Below are 26,185 nucleotides of genomic sequence, written 5' to 3'. Positions count from 1 at the left end.
CTAGTTCGCATTAAACACCTCCACCTTCCTTTGGTGTGGGGCTCATGTTGGCCATGCCCCATCCCCTGAAGCATTCAAGCTGATTTCTTGCAGCAGCTGGGCACTGTAACAGCTCCAGAGACGCTCTGTAAGGCAAGTAAAAGGGTGTGGGCCCTGCAGCACTACCTGTAGTTTGCATTGTGCATTGGAAGGCACAAAGTAAGCAGACGGGAGGAGAAGTCAGGATAGTGCACAAGGGTATAGAAGGGAGCGGCTGAAGAAAAGAGAAGTGGAAACAGACAGCAAACTAGGCTGGAGAGAGACCTGAGACAAAGAGATCTGAATTATACGAGAGCCGACCAGGGGAAACACAAATTATGCAGTCAAGTTTCCCACATTTGGGGAAATCGCAGGAGCAGCACACCCAGAGTACAATGGGTGAGCCTTGCCCTGGGAGAAGCACCTTCATGATCATAGTATCTCACCTGGCAGGTAAGTAGGAGTTGGGCTAGAGCTGGGGAGGGTCGCTGCTCGGGTACCCCCCTGTAAAGTGAAGGAGATCCAACTGAGGCAGCACAAGGGAACTCTCGAAAGAAGAACAAGGCTAAAGGAAAATCTGAGACAAAGAAATCTGACTTTTACCAGAGCTGACCAGAGGAAAGCACAAACACAGTCTCCCACTACCACAAATAATGCAGTCAAGTTTCCCACATTTGGGGAAATCACAGGGGTCAGCATACCCAAAATGCAATGAATGAACCTCACCCTGGGAGAAAAATCTTCATGACCATGGTATCTCCTATGCAAAATAAGTATGATTTGGAATAGGGCTGGGGAGGGCCGCTGCTCATGCACATCTCTGTCAAGTAAAGGAGATTCAACTGAGGCAGCACAAGGGAACTCTCATCTTGGGACAACAACTGCAGGGAGAACACATATTTTCAGATGAACATGGGAGGGCAGAAGGCTGCCTAATACTGAAGCACCTCCAAACAACAAACCAAATGCAACAACTAGTGCAAGCATTCCTGGGGGAAGGCCTGCCGCAGATGGATTTGCATATGGTGATGTCATCCAAGCAGTGGGTCAAAGTTGGCTTCAACCCTCGTCTGCATATGAAAACAGAAAAGGGGCGTGCAGGGCATGGTGGCCTTTTGCGGCGCTTGTCTGACCCCTAGTTTGCATTAAACACCTCCACCCTCCTTCGGTGTGGGGCTCATGTTGGCTATGCCCCAGCCCCTGAAGCATTCAAGCTGATTTCTTGCAGCAGCTGGGCACTGTAACAGCTCCAGAGCTGCTCTGTAAGGCAAGTAAAAGGGTGTGGGCCCTGCAGCACTACCTGTAGTTTGCATTGTGCATTGGAAGGCACAAAGTAAGCAGACGGGAGGAGAAGTCAGGATAGTGCACAAGGGTATAGAAGGGAGCGGCTGAAGAAAAGAGAAGTGGAAACAGACAGCAAACTAGGCTGGAGAGAGACCTGAGACAAAGAGATCTGAATTATACGAGAGCCGACCAGGGGAAACACAAATTATGCAGTCAAGTTTCCCACATTTGGGGAAATCGCAGGAGCAGCACACCCAGAGTACAATGGGTGAGCCTTGCCCTGGGAGAAGCACCTTCATGATCATAGTATCTCACCTGGCAGGTAAGTAGGAGTTGGGCTAGAGCTGGGGAGGGTCGCTGCTCGGGTACCCCCCTGTAAAGTGAAGGAGATCCAACTGAGGCAGCACAAGGGAACTCTCGAAAGAAGAACAAGGCTAAAGGAAAATCTGAGACAAAGAAATCTGACTTTTACCAGAGCTGACCAGAGGAAAGCACAAACACAGTCTCCCACTACCACAAATAATGCAGTCAAGTTTCCCACATTTGGGGAAATCACAGGGGTCAGCATACCCAAAATGCAATGAATGAACCTCACCCTGGGAGAAAAATCTTCATGACCATGGTATCTCCTATGCAAAATAAGTATGATTTGGAATAGGGCTGGGGAGGGCCGCTGCTCATGCACATCTCTGTCAAGTAAAGGAGATTCAACTGAGGCAGCACAAGGGAACTCTCATCTTGGGACAACAACTGCAGGGAGAACACATATTTTCAGATGAACATGGGAGGGCAAAAGGCTGCCTAATACTGAAGCACCCCCAAACAACAAACCAAATGCAACAACTAGTGCAAGCATTCCTGGGGGAAGTTCTGCAGAAGACGGATTTGCATACGGTGATGTCATCCAAGCAGTGGGTCAAAGTTGGCTTCAACCCTCATCTGCATATGAAAAGAGAAAAGGGGCGTGCAGGGCATGGCGGCCTTTTGCGGTGCTTGGATGACCCCTAGTTCGCATTAAACACCTCCACCCTCCTTTGGTGTGGGGCTCATGTTGGCCATGCCCCATCCCCTGAAGCATTCAAGCTGATTTCTTGCAGCAGCTGGGCACTGTAACAGCTCCAGAGCTGCTCTGTAAGGCAAGTAAAAGGGTGTGGGCCCTGCAGCACTACATGTAGTGTGCATTGTGCATTGGAAGGCACAAAGTAAGCAGACGGGAGGAGAAGTCAGGATAGTGCACAAGGGTATAGAAGGGAGCGGCTGAAGAAAAGAGAAGTGGAAACAGACAGCAAACTAGGCTGGAGAGAGACCTGAGACAAAGAGATCTGAATTATACGAGAGCCGACCAGGGGAAACACAAATTATGCAGTCAAGTTTCCCACATTTGGGGAAATCGCAGGGGCAGCACACTCAGAGTGCAATGGGTGAGCCTTGCCCTGGGAGAAGTACCTTCATGATCATAGTATCTCACCTGGCAGGTAAGTAGGAGTTGGGCTAGAGCTGGGGAAAGTCGCTGTTCGGGCACCCCCCTGTCAAGTGAAAGAGATCCAACTGAGGCAGCACAAGGGAACTCTCGAAAGAAGAACAAGGCTAGAGGAAGATCTGAGACAAAGAAATCTGACTTTTTCCAGAGCTGACCAGAGGAAAGCACAAACACAGTCCCCCACTACCACAAATAATGCAGTCGAGTTTCCCACATTTGGGGAAATCACAGGGGTCAGCATACCCAAAATGCAATGAATGAACCTCACCCTGGGAGAACAATCTTCATGACCATGGTATCTCCTATGCAAAATAAGTATGATTTGGGATAGGGCTGGGGAGGGCCGCTGCTCATGCACATCTCTGTCAAGTAAAGGAGATTCAACTGAGGCAGCACAAGGAAACTCTCATCTGGGGACAACAACTGCAGGGAGAACACATATTTTCAGATGAACATGGGAGGGCAGAAGGCTGCCTAATACTGAAGCACCCCCAAACAACAAACCAAATGCAACAACTAGTACAAGCATTCCTGGGGGAAGTTCTGCAGAAGACGGAATTGCATACGGTGATGTCATCCAAGCAGTGGGCCAAAGTTGGCTGGAACCCTCATCTGCATATGAAAAGAGAAAAGGGGTATGCAGGGCATGGCGGCCTTTTGCGGCGCTTGGATGACCCTTAGTTCGCATTAAACACCTCCACCCTCCTTCGGTGTGGGGCTCATGTTGGCCATGCCCCATCCCCTGAAGCATTCAAGCTGATTTCTTGCAGCAGCTTGGCACTGTAACAGCTCCAGAGCTGTTCAGTAAGGCAAGTAAAAGGGTGTGGGCCCTGCAGCACTACCTGTAGTTTGCATTGCGCATTGGAAGGCACAAAGTAAGCAGACAGGAGGAGAAGTCAGGATAGTGCACAAGGGTATAAAAGGGAGCGGCTCAAGAAAAGAGAAGTTGAAACAGACAGCAAACTAGGCTGGAGAGAGACCTGAGACAAAGAGATCTGAATTATACGAGACCTGACCAGGGGAAACACAAATTATGCAGTCAAGTTTCCCACATTTGGGGAAATCGCAGGGGCAGCACACCCAGAGTGCAATGGGTGAGCCTTGCCCTGGGAGAAGCACCTTCATGATCATAGTATCTCACCTGGCAGGTAAGTAGGAGTTGGGCTAGAGCTGGGGAGGGTCGCTGCTCGGGCACCCCCCTGTCAAGTGAAGGAGATCCAACTGAGGCAGCACAAGGAAACTCTCGAAAGAAGAACAAGGCTAGAGGAAGATCTGAAACAAAGAAATTTGACTTTTACCAGAGCTGACCAGAGGAAAACACAAACACAGTCCCCCACTACCAACAAATAAAGCAGTCGCGTTTCCCACATTTGGGGAAATCACAGGGGTCAGCATACCCAGAATGCAATGAATGAACCTCACCCTGGGAGAGTAATCTTCATGACCATGGTATCTCCTATGCAAAATAAGTATGATTTGGGATAGGGCTGGGGAGGGCCGCTGCTCATGCACATCTCTGTCAAGTAAAGGAGATTCAACTGAGGCAGCACAAGGGAACTCTCATCTGGGGACAACAACTGCAGGGAGAACACATATTTTCAGATGAACATGGGAGGGCAGAAGGCTGCCTAATACTGAAGCACCCCCAAACAACAAACCAAATGCAACAACTAGTGCAAGCATTCCTGGGGGAAGTTCTGCAGAAGACGGATTTGCATACGGTGATGTCATCCAAGCAGTGGGTCAAAGTTGGCTTCAACCCTCATCTGCATATGAAAAGAGAAAAGGGGCGTGCAGGGCATGGCGGCCTTTTGCGGTGCTTGGATGACCCCTAGTTCGCATTAAACACCCCCACCCTCCTTTGGTGTGGGGCTCATGTTTGCCATGCCCCATCCCCTGAAGCATTCAAGCTGATTTATTGCAGCAGCTGGGCACTGTAACAGCTCCAGAGCTGCTCTGAACGGCAAGTAAAAGGGTGTGGGCCCTGCAGCACTACCTGTAGTTTGCATTGTGCATTGGAAGGCACAAAGTAAGCAGACGGGAGAAGTCAGGATAGTGCGCAAGGGCATAGAAGGGAGCGGCTCAAGAAAAGAGAAGTTGAAACAGACAGCAAACTAGGCTGGAGAGAGACCTGAGACAAAGAGATCTGAATTATACGAGAGCCGACCAGGGGAAACACAAATTATGCAGTCAAGTTTCCCACATTTGGGGAAATCGCAGGAGCAGCACACCCAGAGTGCAATGGGTGAGCCTTGCCCTGGGAGAAGCACCTTCCTGATTATAGTATCTCACCTGGCAGGTAAGTAGGAGTTGGGCTAGAGCTTGGGAGGGTCGCTGCTCGGGCACCCCCCTGTCAAGTGAAGGAGATCCAACTGAGGCAGCACAAGGAAACTCTCGAAAGAAGAACAAGGCTAGAGGAAGATCTGAGACAAAGAAATCTGACTTTTACCAGAGCTGACCAGAGGAAAGCACAAACACAGTCCCCCACTACCACAAATAATGCAGTCGAGTTTCCCCAAATTTGGGAAAATCACAGGGGTCAGCATACCCAGAATGCAATGAATGAACCTCACCCTGGGAGAACAATCTTCATGACCATGGTATCTCCTATGCAAAATAAGTATGATTTAGGATAGGGCTGAGGAGGGCCGCTGCTCAGGCACATCTCTGTCAAGTAAAGGAGATTCAACTGAGGCAGCACAAGGGAACTCTCATCTGGGGACAACAACTGCAGGGAGAACACATATTTTCAGATGAACATGGGAGGGCAGAAGGCTGCCTAATACTGAAGCACCCCCAAACAACAAACCAAATGCAACAACTAGTGCAAGCATTCCTGGGGGAAGGCCTGCAGCAGATGGATTTGCATACGGTGATGTCATCCAAGCAGTGGGTCAAAGTTGGCTTCAACCCTCGTCTGCATATGAAAAGAGAAAAGGGGCGTGCAGGGCATGGCGGCCTTTTGCGGCGCTTGGATGACCCCTAGTTCGCATTAAACACCTCCACCCTCCTTCGGTGTGGGGCTCATGTTGGCTATGCCCCAGCCCCTGAAGCATTCAAGCTGATTTCTTGCAGCAGCTGGGCACTGTAACAGCTCCAGAGCTGCTCTGTACGGCAAGTAAAAGGGTGTGGGCCCTGCAGCACTACCTGTAGTTTGCATTGTGCATTGGAAGGCACAAAGTAAGCAGACAGGAGGAGAAGTCAGGATAGTGCACAAGGGTATAAAAGGGAGGGGCTCATGAAAAAAGAAGTGGAAACAGACAGCAAACTAGGCTGGAGAGAGACCTGAGACAAAGAGATCTGAATTATACGAGAGCCGACCAGGGGAAACACAAATTATGCAGTCAAGCTTCCCACATTTGGGGAAATCAGAGTGCAATGGGTGAGCCTTGCCCTGGGAGAAGCACCTTTATGATCATAGTATCTCACCTGGCAGGTAAGTAGGAGTTGGGCTAGAGCTGGGGAGGGTCGCTGCTCGGGCACCCCCCTGTCAAGTGAAAGAGATCCAACTGAGGCAGCACAAGGGAACTCTCGAAAGAAGAACAAGGCTAGAGGAAGATCTGAGACAAATAAATCTGACTTTTACCAGAGCTGACCAGAGGAAAGCACAAACACAGTCCCCCACTACCACAAATAATGCAGTCGAGTTTCCCACATTTGGGGAAATCACAGGGGTCAGCATACCCAGAATACAATGAATGAACCTCACCCTGGGAGAACAATCTTCATGACCATGGTATCTCCTATGCAAAATAAGTATGATTTGGGATAGGGCTGGGGAGGGCCGCTGCTCAGGCACATCTCTGTCAAGTAAAGGAGATTCAACTGAGGCAGCACAAGGGAACTCTCATCTGGGGACAACAACTGCAGGGAGAACACATATTTTCAGATGAACATGGGAGGGCAGAAGGCTGCCTAATACTGAAGCACCCCCAAACAACAAACCAAATGCAACAACTAGTGCAAGCATTCCTGGGGGAAGGCCTGCAGCAGATGAATTTTAAAGCCTCCTGTTAGTGCTTCATCTACACGTTATAGCCCTGAATTTTCCAATGCCTATCTCTTTGCAAAAGAGAGATATCGGCAAGGAATAGCTGTATTGTACCTTTGCATTTTTCTCCCAAACGAAAGACACTAGAATGAAAATTTTAAAGCCTCCTGTTAGTGCTTCATCTACACGTTATAGCCCTGAATTTTCCAATGCCTATCTCTGTGCAAAAGAGAGATATCGGCAAGGAAATGCTGTATTGTACCTTTGCATTTTTCTCCCAAACGAAAGACACTAGAATGAAAATTTTAAAGCCTCCTGTTAGTGCTTCATCTACACGTTATAGCCCTGTATTTTCCAATGCCTATCTCTTTGCAAAAGAGAGATATCGGCAAGGAAAAGCTGCATTGTACCTTTGCATTTTTCTCCCAAACGAAAGACACTAGAATGAAAATTGTAAAGCCTCCTGTTAGTGCTTCATCTACACGTTATAGCCCTGCATTTTCCAATGCCTAGCTCTTTGCAAAAGAGAGATATTGGCAAGGAAAAGCTGTATTGTACCTTTGCTTTTTTCTCCCAAACGAAGGACACTAGGTTGAAAATTTTAAAGCCTCCTATTAGTGCTTCATCTACACGTTATAGCCCTGAATTTTCCAATGCCTATCTCTTTGCAAAAGAGAGATATCGGCAAGGAAAAGCTGCATTGTACTTTTGCATTTTTCTCCCAAACGAAAGACACTAGAATGAAAATTTTAAAGCCTCCTTTTAGTGCTTCATCTACACGTAATAGTCCTGAATTTTCCAATGCCTATCTCTTTGCAAAAGAGAGATATCGGCAAGGAAATGCTGTATTGTACCTTTGCATTTTTCTCCCAAACGAAAGACACTAGAATGAAAATTTTAAAGCCTCCTGTTAGTGCTTCATCTACACGTTATAGCCCTGCATTTTCCTATGCCTATCTCTTTGCAAAAGAGAGATATCGGCAAGGAAAAGCTGTATTGTACCTTTGCATTTTTCTCCCAAACGAAAGACACTAGAATGAAAATTGTAAAGCCTCCTGTTAGTGCTTCATCTACACGTTATAGCCCTGAATTTTCCAATGCCTATCTCTTTGCAAAAGAGAGATATCGGCAAGGAAAAGCTGCATTGTACTTTTGCATTTTTCTCCCAAACGAAAGACACTAGAATGAAAATTTTAAAGCCTCCTGTTAGTGCTTCATCTACACGTTATAGCCCTGCATTTTCCAATGCCTATCTCTTTGCAAAAGAGAGATATCGGCAAGGAAAAGCTGTATTGTACCTTTGCATTTTTCTCCCAAACGAAAGACACTAGAATGAAAATTGTAAAGCCTCCTGTTAGTGCTTCATCTACACGTTATAGCCCTGAATTTTCCAATGCCTATCTCTTTGCAAAAGAGAGATATCGGCAAGGAAAAACTGTATTGTACCTTTGCATTTTTCTCCCAAACGAAAGACACTAGAATGAAAATTTTAAAGCCTCCTGTTAGTGCTTCATCTACACGTTATAGGCCTGAATTTTCCAATGCCTAGCTCTTTGCAAAAGAGAGATATTGGCAAGGAAAAGCTGTATTGTACCTTTGCATTTTTCTCCCAAACGAAGGACACTAGATTGAAAATTTTAAAGCCTCCTATTAGTGCTTCATCTACACGTTATAGCCCTGAATTTTCCAATGCCTATCTCTTTGCAAAAGAGAGATATCGGCAAGGAAAAACTGTATTGTACCTTTGCATTTTTCTCCCAAACGAAAGACACTAGAATGAAAATAGTTAAGCCTCCTGTTAGTGCTTCATCTACACGTTATAGCCCTGCATTTTCCAATGCCTAGCTCTTTGCAAAAGAGAGATATTGGCAAGGAAAAGCTGCATTGTACCTTTGCATTTTTCTCCCAAACGAAGGACACTAGATTGAAAATTTTAAAGCCTCCTATTAGTGCTTCATCTACACGTTATAGCCCTGAATTTTCCAATGCCTATCTCTTTGCAAAAGAGAGATATCGGCAAGGAAAAGCTGTATTGTACCTTTGCATTTTTCTCCCAAACGAAGGACACTAGAATGAAAATTTTAAAGCCTCCTGTTAGTGCTTCATCTACACGTTATAGCCCTGAATTTTCCAATGCCTATCTCTTTGCAAAAGAGAGATATCGGCAAGGAAAAGCTGTATTGTACCTTTGCATTTTTCTCCCAAACGAAAGACACTAGAATGAAAATTTTAAAGCCTCCTGTTAGTGCTTCATCTACACGTTATAGCCCTGAATTTTCCAATGCCTATCTCTGTGCAAAAGAGAGATATCGGCAAGGAAATGCTGTATTGTACCTTTGCATTTTTCTCCCAAACGAAAGACACTAGAATGAAAATTTTAAAGCCTCCTGTTAGTGCTTCATCTACACGTTATAGCCCTGCATTTTCCAATGCCTATCTCTTTGCAAAAGAGAGATATCGGCAAGGAAAAGCTGCATTGTACCTTTGCATTTTTCTCCCAAACGAAAGACACTAGAATGAAAATTGTAAAGCCTCCTGTTAGTGCTTCATCTACACGTTATAGCCCTGCATTTTCCAATGCCTAGCTCTTTGCAAAAGAGAGATATTGGCAAGGAAAAGCTGTATTGTACCTTTGCATTTTTCTCCCAAACGAAGGACACTAGATTGAAAATTTTAAAGCCTCCTATTAGTGCTTCATCTACACGTTATAGCCCTGAATTTTCCAATGCCTATCTCTTTGCAAAAGAGAGATATCGGTAAGGAAAAGCTGTATTGTACCTTTGCATTTTTCTCCCAAACGAAAGACACTAGAATGAAAATTTTAAAGCCTCATGTTAGTGCTTCATCTACACGTTATAGCCCTGAATTTTCCAATGCCTATCTCTGTGCAAAAGAGAGATATCGGCAAGGAAATGCTGTATTGTACCTTTGCATTTTTCTCCCAAACGAAAGACACTAGAATGAAAATTTTAAAGCCTCCTGTTAGTGCTTCATCTACACGTTATAGCCCTGCATTTTCCAATGCCTATCTCTTTGCAAAAGAGAGATATCGGCAAGGAAAAGCTGTATTGTACCTTTGCATTTTTCTCCCAAACGAAAGACACTAGAATGAAAATTGTAAAGCCTCCTGTTAGTGCTTCATCTACACGTTATAGCCCTGAATTTTCCAATGCCTATCTCTTTGCAAAAGAGAGATATCGGCAAGGAAAAACTGTATTGTACCTTTGCATTTTTCTCCCAAACGAAAGACACTAGAATGAAAATTTTAAAGCCTCCTGTTAGTGCTTCATCTACACGTTATAGGCCTGAATTTTCCAATGCCTAGCTCTTTGCAAAAGAGAGATATTGGCAAGGAAAAGCTGTATTGTACCTTTGCATTTTTCTCCCAAACGAAGGACACTAGATTGAAAATTTTAAAGCCTCCTATTAGTGCTTCATCTACACGTTATAGCCCTGAATTTTCCAATGCCTATCTCTTTGCAAAAGAGAGATATCGGCAAGGAAAAACTGTATTGTACCTTTGCATTTTTCTCCCAAACGAAAGACACTAGAATGAAAATAGTTAAGCCTCCTGTTAGTGCTTCATCTACACGTTATAGCCCTGCATTTTCCAATGCCTAGCTCTTTGCAAAAGAGAGATATTGGCAAGGAAAAGCTGCATTGTACCTTTGCATTTTTCTCCCAAACGAAGGACACTAGATTGAAAATTTTAAAGCCTCCTATTAGTGCTTCATCTACACGTTATAGCCCTGAATTTTCCAATGCCTATCTCTTTGCAAAAGAGAGATATCGGCAAGGAAAAGCTGTATTGTACCTTTGCATTTTTCTCCCAAACGAAGGACACTAGAATGAAAATTTTAAAGCCTCCTGTTAGTGCTTCATGTACACGTTATAGCCCTGAATTTTCCAATGCCTATCTCTTTGCAAAAGAGAGATATCGGCAAGGAAAAGCTGTATTGTACCTTTGCATTTTTCTCCCAAACGAAAGACACTAGAATGAAAATTTTAAAGCCTCCTGTTAGTGCTTCATCTACACGTTATAGCCCTGAATTTTCCAATGCCTATCTCTGTGCAAAAGAGAGATATCGGCAAGGAAATGCTGTATTGTACCTTTGCATTTTTCTCCCAAACGAAAGACACTAGAATGAAAATTTTAAAGCCTCCTGTTAGTGCTTCATCTACACGTTATAGCCCTGCATTTTCCAATGCCTATCTCTTTGCAAAAGAGAGATATCGGCAAGGAAAAGCTGCATTGTACCTTTGCATTTTTCTCCCAAACGAAAGACACTAGAATGAAAATTGTAAAGCCTCCTGTTAGTGCTTCATCTACACGTTATAGCCCTGCATTTTCCAATGCCTAGCTCTTTGCAAAAGAGAGATATTGGCAAGGAAAAGCTGTATTGTACCTTTGCATTTTTCTCCCAAACGAAGGACACTAGATTGAAAATTTTAAAGCCTCCTATTAGTGCTTCATCTACACGTTATAGCCCTGAATTTTCCAATGCCTATCTCTTTGCAAAAGAGAGATATCGGCAAGGAAAAGCTGCATTGTACTTTTGCATTTTTCTCCCAAACGAAAGACACTAGAATGAAAATTTTAAAGCCTCCTTTTAGTGCTTCATCTACACGTAATAGTCCTGAATTTTCCAATGCCTATCTCTTTGCAAAAGAGAGATATCGGCAAGGAAATGCTGTATTGTACCTTTGCATTTTTCTCCCAAACGAAAGACACTAGAATGAAAATTTTAAAGCCTCCTTTTAGTGCTTCATCTACACGTAATAGTCCTGAATTTTCCAATGCCTATCTCTTTGCAAAAGAGAGATATCGGCAAGGAAATGCTGTATTGTACCTTTGCATTTTTCTCCCAAACGAAAGACACTAGAATGAAAATTTTAAAGCCTCCTGTTAGTGCTTCATCTACACGTTATAGCCCTGCATTTTCCAATGCCTATCTCTTTGCAAAAGAGAGATATCGGCAAGGAAAAGCTGTATTGTACCTTTGCATTTTTCTCCCAAACGAAAGACACTAGAATGAAAATTGTAAAGCCTCCTGTTAGTGCTTCATCTACACGTTATAGCCCTGAATTTTCCAATATCTATCTCTTTGCAAAAGAGAGATATCGGCAAGGAAAAACGGTATTGTACCTTTGCATTTTTCTCCCAAACGAAAGACACTAGAATGAAAATTTTAAAGCCTCCTGTTAGTGCTTCATCTGCACGTTATAGCCCTGAATTTTCCAATGCCTAGCTCTTTAACGTGTAGATGAAGCACTAACAGGAGGCTTTACAATTTTCATTCTAGTGTCTTTCGTTTGGGAGAAAAATGCAAAGGTACAATGCTGCTTTTCCTTGCCGATATCTCTCTTTTGCAAAGAGATAGGCATTGGAAAATGCAGGGCTATAACGTGTAGATGAAGCACTAACAGGAGGCTTTAAAATTTTCATTCTAGTGTCCTTCGTTTGGGAGAAAAATGCAAAGGTACAATACAGCTTTTCCTTGCCGATATCTCTCTTTTGCAAAGAGATAGGCATTGGAAAATTCAGGGCTATAACGTGTAGATGAAGCACTAACAGGAGGCTTTAAAATTTTCATTCTAGTGTATTTCGTTTGGGAGAAAAATGCAAAGGTACAATACCGCTTTTCCTTGCCGATATCTCTCTTTTGCAAAGAGCTAGGCATTGGAAAATTCAGGGCTAGAACGTGTAGATGAAGCACTAATAGGAGGCTTAAAAATTTTCAATCTAGTGTCCTTCGTTTGGGAGAAAAATGCAAAGGTACAATACAGCTTTTCCTTGCCAATATCTCTCTTTTGCAAAGAGCTAGGCATTGGAAAATTCAGGGCTATAACGTGTAGATGAAGCACTAACAGGAGGCTTTAAAATTTTCATTCTAGTGTCTTTCGTTTGGGAGAAAAATGCAAAAGTACAATGCTGCTTTTCCTTGCCGATATCTCTCTTTTGCAAAGAGATAAGCATTGGAAAATTCAGGGCTATAACGTGTAGATGAAGCACTAACAGGAGGCTTTAAAATTTTCATTCTAGTGTCTTTCGTTTGGGAGAAAAATGCAAAGGTACAATACAGCTTTTCCTTGCCAATATCTCTCTTTTGCAAAGAGCTAGGCATTGGAAAATGCAGGGCTATAACGTGTAGATGAAGCACTAACAGGAGGCTTTACAATTTTCATTCTAGTGTCTTTCGTTTGGGAGAAAAATGCAAAGGTACAATGCTGCTTTTCCTTGCCGATATCTCTCTTTTGCAAAGAGATAGGCATTGGAAAATGCAGGGCTATAACGTGTAGATGAAGCACTAACAGGAGGCTTTAAAAGTTTCATTCTAGTGTCCTTCGTTTGGGAGAAAAATGCAAAAGTACAATACAGCTTTTCCTTGCCAATATCTCTCTTTTGCAAAGAGCTAGGCATTGGAAAATTCAGGGCTATACCGTGTAGATGAAGCACTAACAGGAGGCTTTTCAATTTTCATTCTAGTGTCTTTCGTTTGGTAGAAAAATGCAAAGGTACAATACAGCTTTTCCTTGCCGATATCTCTCTTTTGCAAAGAGATAGGCATTGGAAAATTCAGGGCTATAACGTGTAGATGAAGCACTAACAGGAGGCTTTAAAATTTTCATTCTAGTGTCTTTCGTTTGGGAGAAAAATGCAAAGGTACAATACAGCTTTTCCTTGCCGATATCTCTCTTTTGCAAAGAGATAGGCATTGGAAAATTCTGGGCTATAACGTGTAGATGAAGCACTAACAGGAGGCTTTAAAATTTTCATTCTAGTGTCCTTCGTTTGGGAGAAAAATGCAAAGGTACAATACAGCTTTTCCTTGCCGATATCTCTCTTTTGCAAAGAAATAGGCATTGGAAAATTCAGGGCTATAACGTGTAGATGAAGCACTAATAGGAGGCTTTAAAATTTTCATTCTAGTGTCCTTCGTTTGGGAGAAAAATGCAAAGGTACAATAAAGCTTTTCCTTGCCGATATCTCTCTTTTGCAAAGAAATAGGCATTGGAAAATTCAGGGCTATAACGTGTAGATGAAGCACTAACAGGAGGCTTTAAAATTTTCATTCTAGTGTCTTTCGTTTGGGAGAAAAATGCAAAGGTACAATACAGCTTTTCCTTGCCGATATCTCTCTTTTGCAAAGAGCTAGGCATTGGAAAATTCAGGGCTATAACGTGTAGATGAAGCACTAACAGTAGGCTTTAAAATTTTCATTCCCAATGGGGATGGCTTCCCGGGAGGTAACCCCTATTGAGTGAAGGGAGTATATAGGATACGACCCAGTGGTACCTGACGACATAGATACTAACAGCTATTTAATAACATTACGCTAGAAAGTGATTATTAGCAACATATATATCTATATAAACAACCCCGCCAGGGTTGTGCCTTCAAAAATAATCACACACGGACACGCTTTTTAAACCTTTTTTTCACATCTCTTTATTTTTCTTATGCACATGTATGTTAGTTCTGTGATTTTAACCTTTATGTTTCACTGCAGTTTGGGATAATAATATTAATATTTATCCAATTTTAATACATACTTAATAAAGGTTATATTTTATGATTCATTCATTCTGTCCAGTGCGTCAACAGTGCAGATTTCTTCTTGTTTTTTCTCCCAAATTCTATAACAATGACAGTAAATGTTGTTTCTTTTCAAACAGAACTTTCTTGACCATGCTACTTGCTTGAAAGATCTGGGAGCACATGGAAAACAGTACAAACCATGCAGTATCACAAGAGCCTTTATTTGATCTTTCATGAAGATAGAGCAGAATTGAGGACACGTCAACAATTTCTGCCGAAGGTGGTTCATCTTTCCACATGGTGCCTTTGGCCACTGACACCTTCGTTGAGTCAAAGTCTCTGGCTGTGGTCAGAACTTTGAAAATTTATGTCACCAGAACGGTTCAGATTAGGAAAACAGAGGCTCTGTTTGTCCTGTATGCTCCCAACAGGATTGGGTGTCCTGCTTCCATGTAGACCATTATGCGCTGGATCTGTGGTAAGATTCAGCATGCTCATTCCATGGCAGGATTGCCGTTACTGAATTAGGTGAAGACCCATTCTACTAGAAAGGTGGGTTCATCCTGGGCAGCTGGTCGGGGAGTCTCGGCATTGCAACTTTGCCGAGCAGCTATTTAGTAAACACTTTTGCTAAGTTTTACAAGTTTGATACCTTGGCTGATGATAACCTCAAGTTGGGTCATTCGGTGCTGCAGAGTCGTACGCACTCTCCCACCCGTTCAAGAGCTTTGGTATAACCCCATGGTTCTTAATGTGACCCCAGCATCCTCTAGGTCGTATGAGAAAATAGGATTTTAATACCTACCGGTAAATCCTTTTCTCTTAGTCCGTAGAGGATGCTGGGCACCCGTCCCAGTCCATACTGTGTCTGCAGTTATTACTTGTGGTTATACACATGTTATGTTATGGTTCTGGTCAGCTTTTTGCTGCAATTGTTCATGCCGTTGGCTTGTGTTCTGTTGAATGCCACGTTCTGCGGCATGCTTAAGGTGTGAGCTGGTAAGATGCTCACCTTAGTTTAACAATAAATCCTTTCCTCGAAATGTCCGTCTCCCTGGGCACAGTTCCTATAACTGGAGTCTGGAGGAGGGGCATAGAGGGAGGAGCCAGTTCACACCCTTTGAAAGTCTTAAAGTGCCCATGTCTCTTGCGGATCCCGTCTATACCCCATGGTTCTTAATGTGACCCCAGCATCCTCTACGGACTAAGAGAAAAGGATGCCCTTGCGCACTATCCTGACTTCTCCTCCCGTCTGCTTACTTTGTGCCTTCCAACGCACAATGCGAACTACAGGTGGTGCTGCAGGGCCCACACCCTTTTACTTGCCTTACAGAACAGCTCTGGAGCTGTTACAGTGCCCAGCTGCTGCAAGAAATCAGCTTGAATGCTTCAGGGGATGGGGCATGGCCAACATGAGCCCCACACCAAAGGAGGGTGGGGGTGTTTAATGCGAACTAGGGGTCATCCAAGCACCGCAAAAGGCCGCCATGCCCTGCATGCCCCTTTTCTCTTTTCATATGCAGATGAGGGTTCCAGCCAACTTTGGCCCACATCTTGGATGACATCACCGTATGCAAATTCGTCTTCTGCAGACCTTCCCCCAGGAATGCTTGTACTAGTTGTTGCATATGGTTTGATATTTGATGGTGCTTCAATATTAGGCAGCCTTCCACCCTCCCATGTTCATCTGAACAGATGTGGTCTCCCTGCAGTTGTTGTCCCCAGACGAGAGTTCCCTTGTGCGTCCTCAGTTGAATCTCCTTAACTTGACGGGGGAGGGGCTGCCCGAGCAGCCACCCTCCCCAGCCCTATCCCAACTCATACTTATTTTGCATATGAGATCTCTTGATCATGAAGATTGTTCTCACAGGGTGAGGTTCATCCATTATATTTTAAAATAGGAAGGTACAAATTACATATTTGAATTGCATCTATGTGCTGGATTCAAATGTCCCCCCCCCCCCTTCCTTTCTCAATTGTGCCCGTCAGCAGCTATTCTAAGGTTGCTGCCAATGGGTGTGACACATTAATTTCTTCTGTGGGGTACACTGGACTCCACAAGGATTCACATTGGGGTGTAGAGTAGGATCTTGATCTGAGGCACCAACCGGCTCAAAGCTTTTGACTGTTCCCAAGATGCTCAGCGCATCCTCCTCTATAACCCCGCTTCCATGAACAGGGAGCTCAGTTTGTAGTTGGTGCCTTCAGTAGCAGGCCACTTAACAGGGGCCTGCCTCAGGCAGCCTATTCTTAGCTATTAATTTTGACAAGAAAAGAAGAACTTGTTTTATGAGAATCTACAAGGGCTGCAGCAGGCTAGGTCTAATAGACATCTTTACTGCAGCTTCATCACTCCCAGCGGCGCTGTATACTCCCGTGCCCTGGTTGCTGGGTCACTGCAGCGGAGGCTCCAGTTTCTTCCTAAGGTCAGTCACACACACACCGCCCTTCCGGATCACGAGGCCGCTGATGAAGGGGAGCGTGGCCGTAGGGGGTGGACCGTGTGCGCACTGGCGTGGACACTGATTACTGGGCAGCCGCTCCACTAGCCACCAGGTACAGTTAAGGAGCACAGGTCTGGGAGTTTTACTCCTATATTAACCCAATTTTGTACTGCCCGCAGCGCATTGTGATAGGTAATAGGGCCTGATTCAGGTTGGAATGCAATCACAATAAGCGATCCAACTGCAAAAATTGCTAACAGCATACGCATGTGCCTGCATTTTCTGCGGCACCCCGCAGAGAATGCGATCGCCTCTGCCTGTCAATCGGGGCGGGGGGGGGAGAGGGGGGTCAGCAACACACCATTTCCAAGTCAGGGATGGAGCGGTGCGGGGGCAAGGCTTCAAAATGGGGTCTGCAACGGAGGAGACACAGGGGGCGTGGTCACAGCGGCTGTATGACATCACATTCAGCCGCTGTGATCACAAAAATGGTGGCGGCTTCCTGCGCGCACATACAGTTTGCACCAGCAGGAGGCTACACCATTTTTTATGATCACGCTGAACTGCAGTGCGACTGCAATTACAGCATGGTCAAGAATGGAGGCGTCATGCTGGGTGGCCATGCCCTGTCACTGTGCAGGAGCCAGCACCGCACACACACTAGTCCCCGGGTGCAGCCCCCAACCCCCGGGACACCCGGAGCAACAAAATGTAGATTCAGGCCACCAGGCCACGCCCCTACCTATGAAACCATGCCTCCTTTTTACCATTGCGCTGCTTATCTGCGCGCACTGCATTACAATCTCCTTCGCCACCTCTCTGGGTGTCACCAGTGATAGTGACACCTCTGCCATGCTTGTAGCAGCTGGTCCTAAGATCTACGCCTCAAGCCCTGAGTGTTTGCCCTTGTGACTTGTTGATCATCATAGCGAAGCAGATGCTTACAGAAAACTGCAGGGGCTTAGATTGAAAATAAAAAAATTGATGGGTATAAGGTAGAGAGGAGCGGGTTCGGTTCTCCGAGAACCGAATTCCCGACGAACTCCATGTGGTTTACACTGGTCCGAGGCAGGCTCGGTTGTTCCCGCCTGACTCGGAAAACCTGAACAAGGGAAAATGTCGTCATCCCGCTGTCGGATTCTCTCGAGATTCGGATTCCATATAAAGAGCTGCGCGTTGCCGCCATTTTTACTCGTGCATTGAAGAGAGAGCGGAGAGGACGTGGCTATGTTCTCTCAGTGGAAATCTCAATATCAGTGCTCAGTATCAGTGGTTACTTATTGCTGCTCAGTAATACTAGTAGTGTGTCTCTCCTGCTCAGTGTCAGTTCTCAGTAGTATCCTCATCAGTGCTCAGTATCACTGCTCATTGTCTTGTGCTGCATTGTGGTGCTCAGCATACTACAGTACATTACTAATAGTCCAGTGCTGCATCTTGCTGCTCAGTGTCAGTTCTAGTATCCTCATCAGTGCTCACTATCACTGCTCATTACATTGTGGTGTTCTGTATACTACAGTAACATAGTAATATAGTAACATATAGTAACATAGTTTTTGAGGTTGAATAGAGGCAAATTGCCCATCGTGTTCAACCTGTTTTAAGTTGTGATGATTCTACATACTTGCTGAATAATGTTTTATGACTAGTTAGCTACTATAACTCATGTTACCCCCGGATTAACCATGTTGATATTTTAAGTATTATAACCTTGGATAGCTTTTTCATTCAGAAATGTATCCATTCCTTTTTTAAATCCAATTACAGAGTCCGCCATTACCACCTTCCCTGGCAGGGAATTCCACATCCTGATTGCCCTAACAGTGAACATCATAGTATCTCACCTGGCAGGTAAGTAGGAGTTGGGCTAGAGCTGTGGAGGATTGCTGCTCGGGCACCCCCTGTCAAGTGAAGGAGATCCAACTGAGGCAGCACAAGGGAACTCTCGAAAGAAGAACAAGGCTAGAGGAAGATCTGAGACAAAGAAATCTGACTTTTACCAGAGCTGACCAGAGGAAAGCACAAACGCAGTCCCCCACTACCACAAATAATGCAGTCGAGTTTCCCACATTTGGGGAAATCACAGGGGTCAGCATACCCAGAGTGCAATGAATGAACCTCACCCTGGGAGAACAATCTTCATGACCATGGTATCTCCTATGCAAAATAAGTATGATTTGGGATAGGGCTGGGGAGGGCCGCTGCTCAGGCACATCTCTGTCAAGTAAAGGAGATTCAACTGAGCCAACACAAGGGAACTCTCATCTGGGGACAACAACTGCAGGGAGAACACATATTTTCAGATGAACATGGGAGGGCAGAAGGCTGCCTAACACTGAAGCACCCCCAAACAACAAACCAAATGCAACTACTAGTGCAAGCATTCCTGGGGGAAGGCCTGCAGCAGATGGATTTGCATATGGTGATGTCATCCAAGCAGTGGGTCAAAGTTGGCTTCAACCCTCGTCTGCATATGAAAATAAAAAAGGGGTGTGCAGGGCATGGCGGCCTTTTGCGGCGCTTGGATGACCCCTAGTTTGCATTAAACACCTCCACCTTCCTTCGGTGTGGGGCTCATGTTGGCTATGCCCCAGCCCCTGAAGCATTCAAGCTGATTTCTTGCAGCAGCTGGGCACTGTAACAGCTCCAGAGCTGCTCTGTAAAGCAAGTAAAAGGGTGTGGGCCCTGCAGCACTACCTGTAGTTTGCATTGTGCGTTGGAAGGCACAAAGTAAGCAGACGGGAGAAGTCAGGATAGTGCACAAGGGCATAGAAGGGAGCGGCTCAAGAAAAGAGAAGTGGAAACAGACAGCAAACTAGGCTGGAGAGAGACCTGAGACAAAGAGATCTGAATTATACGAGAGCCGACCAGAGGAAACACAAATTATGTAATCAAGTGTCCCACATTTGGGGAAATCGTAGGAGCAGCACACCCAGAGTGCATTGGGTGAGCCTTGCCCTGGGAGAAGCACCTTCCTGATCATAGTATCTCACCTGGCAGGTAAGTAGGAGTTGGGCTAGAGCTGGGGAGGGTCGCTGTTCGGGCACCCCCCTGTCAAGTGAAGGAGATCCAACTGAGGCAGCACAAGGAAACTCTCGAAAAAAGAACAAGGCTAGAGGAAGATCTGAGACAAAGAAATCTGACTTTTACCAGAGCTGACCAGAGGAAAGCACAAACACAGTCCCCCACTACCACAAATAATGCAGTCGAGTTTCCCACATTTGGGGAAATGACAGGGGTCAGCATACCCAGAATGCAATGAATGAACCTCACCCTGGGAGAACAATCTTCATGACAATGGTATCTCCTATGCAAAATAAGTATGATTTGGGATAGGGCTGGGGAGGGCCGCTGCTCAGGCACATCTCTGTCAAGTAAAGGAGATTCAACTGAGGCAGCACAAGGGAACTCTCATCTGGGGACAACAACTGCAGGGAGAACACATATTTTCAGATGAACATGGGAGAGCAGAAGGCTGCCTAATACTGAAGCACCCCCAAACAACAAACCAAATGCAACAACTAGTACAAGCATTCCTGGGAAAAGGTCTGCAGAAGACGGATTTGCATACGGTGATGTCATCCAAGCAGTGGGCCAAAGTTGGCTGGAACCCTCATCTGCATATGAAAAGAGAAAAGGGGTATGCAGGGCATGGCGGCCTTTTGCGGCGCTTGGATGACCCTTAGTTCGCATTAAACACCTCCACCCTCCGTCGGTGTGGGGCTCATGTTGGCTATGCCCCAGCCCCTGAAGCATTCAAGCTGATTTCTTGCAGCAGCTGGGCACTGTAACAGCTCCAGAGCTGCTCTGTAAGGCAAGTAAAAGGGTGTTGGCCCTGCAGCACTACCTGTAGTTTGCATTGTGCGTTGGAAGGCACAAAGTAAGCAGACAGGAGAAGTCAGGAGAGTGCACAAGGGCAAGGGCAGGGGCTCAAGAAAAGAGAAGTGGAAACAGACAGCAAACTAGGCTGGAGAGAGACCTGAGACAAAGAGATCTGAATTATACGAGTAGCCGACCAGAGGAAACACAAATTATGTAGTCAAGTGTCCCACATTTGGGGAAATCGTAGGAGCAGCACACCCAGAGTGCAATGGGTGAGCCTTGCCCTGGGAGAAGCACCTTCCTGATCATAGTATCTCACCTGGCAGGTAAGTAGGAGTTGGGCTAGAGCTGGGGAGGGTCGCTGCTCGGGCACCCCCCTGTCAAGTGAAGGAAATCCAACTGAGGCAGCACAAGGAAACTCTCAAAAAAAGAACAAGGCTAGAGGAAGATCTGAGACAAAGAAATCTGACTTTTACCAGAGCTGACCAGAGGAAAGCACAAACACAGTCCCCCACTACCACAAATAATGCAGTCGAGTTTCCCACATTTGGGGAAATCACAGGGGTCAGCATACCCAGAATGCAATGAATGAACCTCACCCTGGAAGAACAATCTTCATGACCATGGTATCTCCTATGCAAAATAAGTATGATTTGGGATAGGGCTGGGGAGGGCCGCTGCTCAGGCACATCTCTGTCAAGTAAAGGAGATTCAACTGAGGCAGCACAAGAGAACTCTCATCTGGGGACAACAACTGCAGGGAGAACACATATTTTCAGATGAACATGGGAGAGCAGAAGGCTGCCTAATACTGAAGCACCCCAAACAACAAACCAAATGCAACAACTAGTACAAGCATTCCTGGGGGAAGGTCTGCAGAAGACGTATTTGCATATGGTGATGTCATCCAAGCAGTGGGCCAAAGTTGGCTGGAACCCTCATCTGCATATGAAAAGAGAAAAGGGGTATGCAGGGCATGGCGGCCTTTTGCGGCGCTTGGATGACCCTTAGTTCGCATTAAACACCTCCACCCTCCGTCGGTGTGGGGCTCATGTTGGCTATGCCCCAGCCCCTGAAGCATTCAAGCTGATTTCTTGCAGCAGCTGGGCACTGTAACAGCTCCAGAGCTGCTCTGAAAGGCAAGTAAAAGGGTGTGGGCCCTGCAGCACTACCTGTAGTTTGCATTGTGCGTTGGAAGGCACAAAGTAAGCAGACAGGAGAAGTCAGGAGAGTGCACAAGGGCATAGAAGGCAGCGGCTCAAGAAAAGAGAAGTGGAAACAGACAGCAAACTAAGCTGGAGAGAGACCTGAGACAAAGAGATCTGAATTATACGAGAGCCGACCAGGGGAAACGCAAATTATGCAGTCAAGTTTCCCACATTTGGGGAAATCGCAGGAGCAGCACACCCAGAGTGCAATGGGTGAGCCTTGCCCTGGGAGAAGCACCTTCATGATCATAGTATCTCACCTGGCAGTTATGTAGGAGTTGGGCTAGAGCTGGGGAGGGTCGCTGCTCGGGTACCCCCCTGTCAAGTGAAGGAGATCAAACTGAGGCAGCACAATGGAACTCTCGAAAGAAGAACAAGGCTAGAGGAAGATCTGAGACAAAGAAATCTGACTTTTACCAGAGCTGACCAGAGGAAAACACAAACACAGTCCCCCACTACCACAAATAATGCAGTTGAGTTTCCCACATTTGGGGAAATCACAGGGGTCAGCATACCCAGAATGCAATGAATGAACCTCACCCTGGGAGAACAATCTTTATGACCATGGTATCTCCTATGCAAAATAAGTATGATTTGGGATAGGGCTGGGGAGGGCCGCTGCTCAGGCACATCTCTGTCAAGTAAAGGAGATTCAACTGAGGCAGCACAAGGGAACTCTCATCTGGGGACAACAACTGCCGGGAGAACACATATTTTCAGATGAACATGGGAGGGCAGAAGGCTGCCTAATACTGAAGCACCCCCAAACAACAAACCAAATGCAGCAACTAGTACAAGCATTCCTGGGGGAAGGTCTGCAGAAGACGGATTTGCATACAGTGATGTCATCCAAGCAGTGGGCCAAAGTTGGCTGGAACCCTCATCTGCATATGAAAAGAGAAAAGGGGTATGCAGGGCATGGCGGCCTTTTGCGGCGCTTGGATGACCCTTAGTTCGCATTAAACACCCCCACCCTACTTCGGTGTGGGGCTCATGTTGGCCATGCCCCAGCCCCTGAAGCATTCAAGCTGATTTCTTGCAGCAGCTTGGCACTGTAACAGCTCCAGAGCTGCTCTGTAAGGCAAGTAAAAGGGTGTGGGCCCTGCAGCACTACCTGTAGTTTGCATTGTGCATCGGAAGGCACAAAGTAAGCAGACAGGAGGAGAAGTCAGGATAGTGCACAAGGGTATAGAAGGGAGGGGCTCAAGAAAAAAGAAGTGGAAACAGACAGCAAACTAGGCTGGAGAGAGACCTGAGACAAAGAGATCTGAATTATATGAGAGCCGACTAGGGGAAACACAAATTATGCAATCAAGTTTCCCATATTTGGGGAAATCGCAGGGGCAGCACACCCAGAGTGCAATGGGTGAGCCTTGCCCTGGGAGAAGCAACTTCATGATCATAGTATCTCACCTGGCAGGTAAGTAGGAGTTGGGCTAGAGCTGGGGAGGGTCGCTGCTCGGGCACCCCCCTGTCAAGTGAAGGAGATCCAACTGAGGCAGCACAAGGGAACTCTTGAAAGAAGAACAAGGCTAGAGGAAGATCTGAGACAAAGAAATCTGACTTTTACCAGAGCTGACCAGAGGAAAGCACAAACACAGTCCCCCACTACCACAAATAATGCAGTTGAGTTTCCCACATTTGGGGAAATCACAGAGGTCAGCATACCCAGAACGCAATGAATGAACCTAACCCTGGGAGAACAATCTTCATGACCATGGTATCTCCTATGCAAAATAAGTATGATTTGGGATAGGGCTGGGGAGGGCCGCTGCTCAGGCACATCTCTGTCAAGTAAAGGAGATTCAACTGAGGCAGCACAAGGGAACTCTCATCTGGGGACAACAACTGCAGGGAGAACACATATTTTCAGATGAACATGGGAGGGCAGAAGGCTGCCTAATACTGAAGCACCCCCAAACAACAAACCAAATGCAACAACTAGTGCAAGCATTCCTGGGGGAAGGCCTGCCGCAGATGGATTTGCATATGGTGATGTCATCCAAGCAGTGGGTCAAAGTTGGCTTCAACCCTCGTCTGCATATGAAAAGAGAAAAGGGGCATGCAGGGCATGGCGGCCTTTTGCGGCGCTTGGCTGACCCCTAGTTTGCATTAAACACCTCCACCCTCGGTCGGTGTGGGGCTCATGTTGGCTATGCCCCAGCCCCTGAAGCATTCAAGCTGATTTCTTGCTGCAGCTGGGCACTGTAACAGCTCCAGAGCTGCTCTGTAAGGCAAGTAAAAGGGTGTGGGCCCTGCAGCACTACCTGTAGTTTGCATTGTGCGTTGGAAGGCACAAAGTAAGCAGACAGGAGAAGTCTGGAGAGTGCACAAGGGCATAGAAGGCAGCGGCTCAAGAAAAGAGAAGTGGAAACAGACAGCAAACTAGGCTGGAGAGAGACCTGAGACAAAGAGATCTGAATTATACGAGAGCCGACCAGGGGAAACACAAATTATGCAGTCAAGTTTCCCACAGGAGTATATAGGATACGACCCAGTGGTACCTGACGACATAGATACTAACAGCTATTTAATAACATTACGCTAGAAAGTGATTATTAGCAACATATATATCTATATAAACAACCCCGCCAGGGTTGTGCCTTCAAAAATAATCACACACGGACACGCTTTTTAAACCTTTTTTTCACATCTCTTTATTCTTCTTATGCACATGTATGTTAGTTCTGTGATTTTAACCTTTATGTTTCACTGCAGTTTGGGATAATAATATTAATATTTATCCAATTTTAATACATACTTAATAAAGGTTATATTTTATGATTCATTCATTCTGTCCAGTGCGTCAACAGTGCAGATTTCTTCTTGTTTTTTCTCCCAAATTCTATAACAATGACAGTAAATGTTGTTTCTTTTCAAACAGAACTTTCTTGACCATGCTTCTTGCTTGAAAGATCTGGGAGCACATGGAAAACAGTACAAACCATGCAGTATCACAAGAGCCTTTATTTGATATTTCATGAAGATAGAGCAGAATTGAGGACACGTCAACTATTTCTGCCGAAGGTGGTTCATCTTTCCACATGGTGCCTTTGGCCACTGACACCTTCGTTGAGTCAAAGTCTCTGGCTGTGGTCAGAACTTTGAAAATTTATGTCACCAGAACGGTTCAGATTAGGAAAACAGAGGCTCTGTTTGTCCTGTATGCTCCCAACAGGATTGGGTGTCCTGCTTCCATGTAGACAATTATGCGCTGGATCTGTGGTAAGATTCAGCATGCTCATTCCACGGCAGGATTGCCGTTACTGAATTAGGTGAAGACCCATTCTACTAGAAAGGTGGGTTCATCCTGGGCAGCTGGTCGGGGAGTCTCGGCATTGCAACTTTGCCGAGCAGCTATTTAGTAAACACTTTTGCTAAGTTTTACAAGTTTTAGAGTAAAGGAGATTCAACTGAGGCAGCACAAGGGAACTCTCATCTGGGGACAACAACTGCAGTGAGAACACATATTTTCAGATGAACATGGGAGGGCAGAAGGCTGCCTAATACTGAAGCACCCCCAAACAACAAACCAAATGCAACAACTAGTACAAGCATTCCTGGGGGAAGGTCTGCAGAAGACGGATATGCATATAGTGATGTCATCCAAGCAGTGGGCCAAAGTTGGCTGGAACCCTCATCTGCATATGAAAAGAGAAAAGGGGTATGCAGGGCATGGCGGCCTTTTGCGGCGCTTGGATGACCCTTAGTTCGCATTAAACACCCCCACCCTCCTTCGGTGTGGGGCTCATGTTGGCCATGCCCCAGCCCCTGAAGCATTCAAGCTGATTTCTTGCAGCAGCTTGGCACTGTAACAGCTCCAGAGCTGCTCTGTAAGGCAAGTAAAAGGGTGTGGGCCCTGCAGCACTACCTGTAGTTTGCATTGTGCATTGGAAGGCACAAAGTAAGCAGACAGGAGGAGAAGTCAGGATAGTCCACAAGGGTATAGAAGGGAGGGGCTCAAGAAAAAAGAAGTGGAAACAGACAGCAAACTAGGCTGGAGAGAGACCTGAGACAAAGAGATCTGAATTATATGAGAGCCGACCAGGGGAAACACAAATTATGCAGTCAAGTTTCCCACATTTGGGGAAATCGCAGGGGCAGCACACCCAGGTGAGATACTATAATCAGGAAGGTGCTTCTCCCAGGGCAAGGCTCACCCATTGCACACTGGGTGTGCTGCTCCTACGATTTCCCCAAATGTGGGACACTTGACTGCATAATTTGTGTTTCCTCTGGTCGGCTCTCGTATAATTCAGATCTCTTTGTCTCAGGTCTCTCTCCAGCCTAGTTTGCTCTCTGTTTCCACTTCTTTTTTCTTGAGCCCCTCCCTTCTATACCCTTGTGCACTATCCTGACTTCTCCTCCCGTCTGCTTACTTTGTGCCTTCCAATGCACAAT

General features: G+C 45.9%; 20 non-coding genes and 1 pseudogene across 20 annotated transcripts; 1 reads left to right on the top strand and 20 right to left on the bottom strand.

Moving 5' to 3' along the window:
- Positions 1–316: 316 nt before the first annotated feature.
- Positions 317–479, bottom strand: LOC135033791 (U1 spliceosomal RNA). Its single transcript, XR_010229125.1, has one exon. It is a non-coding gene; the product is annotated as a U1 spliceosomal RNA (small nuclear RNA).
- A 152-nt stretch (positions 480–631) lies between these two features.
- Positions 632–795, bottom strand: LOC135033724 (U1 spliceosomal RNA). Its single transcript, XR_010229063.1, has one exon. It is a non-coding gene; the product is annotated as a U1 spliceosomal RNA (small nuclear RNA).
- Positions 796–1,469: 674 nt separating this feature from the next.
- On the bottom strand, positions 1,470–1,632 carry LOC135033790 (U1 spliceosomal RNA). Its single transcript, XR_010229124.1, has one exon. It is a non-coding gene; the product is annotated as a U1 spliceosomal RNA (small nuclear RNA).
- Positions 1,633–1,784: 152 nt separating this feature from the next.
- LOC135033723 (U1 spliceosomal RNA) lies at positions 1,785–1,948 on the bottom strand. The gene has a single exon (XR_010229062.1). It is a non-coding gene; the product is annotated as a U1 spliceosomal RNA (small nuclear RNA).
- A 674-nt stretch (positions 1,949–2,622) lies between these two features.
- On the bottom strand, positions 2,623–2,785 carry LOC135033798 (U1 spliceosomal RNA). Its single transcript, XR_010229131.1, has one exon. It is a non-coding gene; the product is annotated as a U1 spliceosomal RNA (small nuclear RNA).
- A 152-nt stretch (positions 2,786–2,937) lies between these two features.
- On the bottom strand, positions 2,938–3,101 carry LOC135033705 (U1 spliceosomal RNA). Its single transcript, XR_010229045.1, has one exon. It is a non-coding gene; the product is annotated as a U1 spliceosomal RNA (small nuclear RNA).
- A 674-nt stretch (positions 3,102–3,775) lies between these two features.
- On the bottom strand, positions 3,776–3,938 carry LOC135033768 (U1 spliceosomal RNA). Its single transcript, XR_010229106.1, has one exon. It is a non-coding gene; the product is annotated as a U1 spliceosomal RNA (small nuclear RNA).
- A 152-nt stretch (positions 3,939–4,090) lies between these two features.
- On the bottom strand, positions 4,091–4,255 carry LOC135033774 (U1 spliceosomal RNA). Its single transcript, XR_010229114.1, has one exon. It is a non-coding gene; the product is annotated as a U1 spliceosomal RNA (small nuclear RNA).
- Positions 4,256–4,926: 671 nt separating this feature from the next.
- On the bottom strand, positions 4,927–5,089 carry LOC135033805 (U1 spliceosomal RNA). The gene has a single exon (XR_010229138.1). It is a non-coding gene; the product is annotated as a U1 spliceosomal RNA (small nuclear RNA).
- Positions 5,090–5,241: 152 nt separating this feature from the next.
- On the bottom strand, positions 5,242–5,406 carry LOC135033918 (U1 spliceosomal RNA). The gene has a single exon (XR_010229234.1). It is a non-coding gene; the product is annotated as a U1 spliceosomal RNA (small nuclear RNA).
- A 972-nt stretch (positions 5,407–6,378) lies between these two features.
- Positions 6,379–6,542, bottom strand: LOC135033920 (U1 spliceosomal RNA). Its single transcript, XR_010229236.1, has one exon. It is a non-coding gene; the product is annotated as a U1 spliceosomal RNA (small nuclear RNA).
- Positions 6,543–18,764: 12,222 nt separating this feature from the next.
- Positions 18,765–18,928, bottom strand: LOC135033803 (U1 spliceosomal RNA). Its single transcript, XR_010229136.1, has one exon. It is a non-coding gene; the product is annotated as a U1 spliceosomal RNA (small nuclear RNA).
- A 671-nt stretch (positions 18,929–19,599) lies between these two features.
- On the bottom strand, positions 19,600–19,762 carry LOC135033853 (U1 spliceosomal RNA). The gene has a single exon (XR_010229174.1). It is a non-coding gene; the product is annotated as a U1 spliceosomal RNA (small nuclear RNA).
- Positions 19,763–19,914: 152 nt separating this feature from the next.
- Positions 19,915–20,078, bottom strand: LOC135033720 (U1 spliceosomal RNA). The gene has a single exon (XR_010229060.1). It is a non-coding gene; the product is annotated as a U1 spliceosomal RNA (small nuclear RNA).
- A 668-nt stretch (positions 20,079–20,746) lies between these two features.
- Positions 20,747–20,910, bottom strand: LOC135033818 (U1 spliceosomal RNA). The gene has a single exon (XR_010229149.1). It is a non-coding gene; the product is annotated as a U1 spliceosomal RNA (small nuclear RNA).
- Positions 20,911–21,062: 152 nt separating this feature from the next.
- On the bottom strand, positions 21,063–21,226 carry LOC135033929 (U1 spliceosomal RNA). The gene has a single exon (XR_010229245.1). It is a non-coding gene; the product is annotated as a U1 spliceosomal RNA (small nuclear RNA).
- Positions 21,227–21,896: 670 nt separating this feature from the next.
- Positions 21,897–22,059, bottom strand: LOC135033850 (U1 spliceosomal RNA). Its single transcript, XR_010229172.1, has one exon. It is a non-coding gene; the product is annotated as a U1 spliceosomal RNA (small nuclear RNA).
- A 152-nt stretch (positions 22,060–22,211) lies between these two features.
- On the bottom strand, positions 22,212–22,375 carry LOC135033924 (U1 spliceosomal RNA). The gene has a single exon (XR_010229240.1). It is a non-coding gene; the product is annotated as a U1 spliceosomal RNA (small nuclear RNA).
- Positions 22,376–23,077: 702 nt separating this feature from the next.
- Positions 23,078–23,212, bottom strand: LOC135033846 (U1 spliceosomal RNA; annotated as a pseudogene).
- Positions 23,213–23,364: 152 nt separating this feature from the next.
- Positions 23,365–23,528, bottom strand: LOC135033702 (U1 spliceosomal RNA). Its single transcript, XR_010229042.1, has one exon. It is a non-coding gene; the product is annotated as a U1 spliceosomal RNA (small nuclear RNA).
- A 2,361-nt stretch (positions 23,529–25,889) lies between these two features.
- On the top strand, positions 25,890–26,045 carry LOC135033869 (U1 spliceosomal RNA). The gene has a single exon (XR_010229187.1). It is a non-coding gene; the product is annotated as a U1 spliceosomal RNA (small nuclear RNA).
- The last annotated feature ends 140 nt before the right edge of the window (positions 26,046–26,185 follow it).

Source organism: Pseudophryne corroboree, unplaced genomic scaffold (genome assembly GCF_028390025.1).
Source record: "Pseudophryne corroboree isolate aPseCor3 unplaced genomic scaffold, aPseCor3.hap2 scaffold_576, whole genome shotgun sequence".
Lineage (NCBI taxonomy): Eukaryota > Metazoa > Chordata > Amphibia > Anura > Myobatrachidae > Pseudophryne > Pseudophryne corroboree.
Note: the sequence above shows the minus strand (reverse complement) of the source record. Positions and strands in the feature narration are given on the sequence as shown.